The sequence below is a fragment of the Ahaetulla prasina genome, chromosome 3 (assembly GCF_028640845.1).
Source record: "Ahaetulla prasina isolate Xishuangbanna chromosome 3, ASM2864084v1, whole genome shotgun sequence".
Lineage (NCBI taxonomy): Eukaryota > Metazoa > Chordata > Lepidosauria > Squamata > Colubridae > Ahaetulla > Ahaetulla prasina.
Window position 1 is genome coordinate 180,744,200 of NC_080541.1, and position 2,031 is coordinate 180,746,230.

The 2,031-nt window shown below is 41.8% G+C and overlaps 1 non-coding gene across 1 annotated transcript; it reads right to left on the reverse strand.

Annotated features, from left to right (window-relative positions):
• Positions 1-1,536: 1,536 nt before the first annotated feature.
• Positions 1,537-1,643, reverse strand: LOC131196449 (U6 spliceosomal RNA). The gene has a single exon (XR_009154733.1). It is a non-coding gene; the product is annotated as a U6 spliceosomal RNA (small nuclear RNA).
• Positions 1,644-2,031: the final 388 nt, after the last annotated feature.

The following is a 2,031-nucleotide window of genomic DNA, read 5'->3' on the forward strand; positions in this document are numbered from 1 at the left end:
CGGGTCAAATGGTGCGGGCGGAGTGTAACTGGCCATCTCCGCTTTTCTGCCCTGAGTTTGCTGGGTTCGGGTCTATCGTGCTTCAGCTCGGTTCTGGTTCTCCTTAGCCTCGAGATCCCACCTTCGTCGCCAATGTTAAGTTCGGGAAGTAACGAGGCTGGAGACCAGGGTAGTGACAACAGCTCTTTAATATAGGGTGAACCCAGCAACAGGCTGGGGGAAAAACCTCTCCTTTTATACAGTTCTATTGGAGGCTTCGTCCAATCAGCAACGTGCTGATTTCCCGCTCAAATATTTAAAGGTACAAACATGAATACATAACACATTTCATCTCTTAAAACTGTCCACCTCCTCTGAAAATAAATTCTCAGGCTTTCTCACTTTGGGACACTAGTTAGAAGGCTGTAGGAACTTGGGGACTTATAAACTGGGTGCTGGGACTGCATGAAATGAGCATGAAACATAAGAACATTAAGTCTAGAATCTAAATTCACCAGCTGGACTATTGCTTTCTATTTCACACCCACAGGCTAAAACAAATGAAATGTTCAGGCACTATATGCTTGTAAATTAGTTGATGCAAGACAGTCTTACAGCTGAACTTGCCTCTGAGCAGTACTGCTTCAGAACATTTCAAATAATTTTGTATTCCTTTCCTCTGGCTTTTTGCCCTCTCCTCTCTAGCCAAATCTATGAGGATATGTCATGTTTGCTCCCTCTGCCAAAAGAAGACCTAGGAACAGAACCAAGAAAAAATACTCTTTCCCACATTGAATTACACTGTGCTACACAACACATTATACTCTGGACCACAACATAGTGTGGTCATTTCATCACCACTGAATGGATCGTGTGGGCAGTTTCCCTACAAAAGTGCCAGTAGCCTCAGACCGACAGTCCTAAGAGTGGAACAACCATGGGCATTTTGATTGGCAGCCAGATGCATGAGATGCTGAGTGGAGGAACTTACAGCTGTTCTAGTCTATCACCTTGTAGCAAGAAGGGAATCCAAAGCTCTGTTCTAAAAGGGTAAAAATTCTGTCCTTGACCTGCATGTTGTGCAGAACAGCGATCATCGTCTCTAGAACCTCCAAAATCAGGAGCAAATGTGAAAATGGGGTAACTTTGCAGAGCATTTCCTCAATTGATTTGCCAGGTAAATTCATTTGCCAGGTAAATACTCTTAATCATTCAACCCCTTTGGGTACACCAGTGTGATCGCAACCCAAACACTTCTATAGTGATAAATTTGCTTGCAAGGTCTCTATTATTTATAAAGAGCCCTTCCCACTGCATGCTATTCCGGGCAATTTTTAGCCCCAAAGGAGATTATCAGAATGGATTGGTCTGTGGTTTTCATTAATGAGCAGATCTCACAATCAATCAGAAGAATATGGACTATAATCTGGAGCATCTGTTCAGACCAAGATGTTATCTTACGGGCTACAAGTAACTAAATGAGATTGGAGTGAATCTCTGTTCAGAAAATAAATGTTTATGTCTACCTCTCTGACTATGTGTCTGTCTAAACTCTTTTTTTTAATGGAATGCTTCACGAATTTGCGTGTCATCCTTGTGCAGGGGCCATGCTAATCTTCTGTGTATTGTTCCAATTTTAGTATATGTGCTGCCGAAGCGAGCACAGATCTGTCTAAACTCTTATTGACCATAAAGGCAGAATTTTTTCAGAGTGATCTGTTCCCAGTCTGGTTTTTTTCTGGTCTTTCAATGATGCACCTACATTTACATTGTAATAGAGTCAAACTATTTTTCTAGCATCCTCTTCTCTTTCCTTTTACCATTTCTAGCTTTATGGACCTCTCCATAAGAGGTCCATAAAATTACAGCTTTGCATGTGTCTAAGGTATGACAATTTGAGCCTGGTCACTTGTGCCTCAAGTGAGCACTCTGGGTTGATTTGTTTAATGGCATATTTGTGGGGGTTTTTCCTTAGCTATCCATGGTATTCTAGATAGCTTTGTTACAACCTTTACTGATTCTCCCTCTCGTTTGCTGTATTCTCTGAATTCC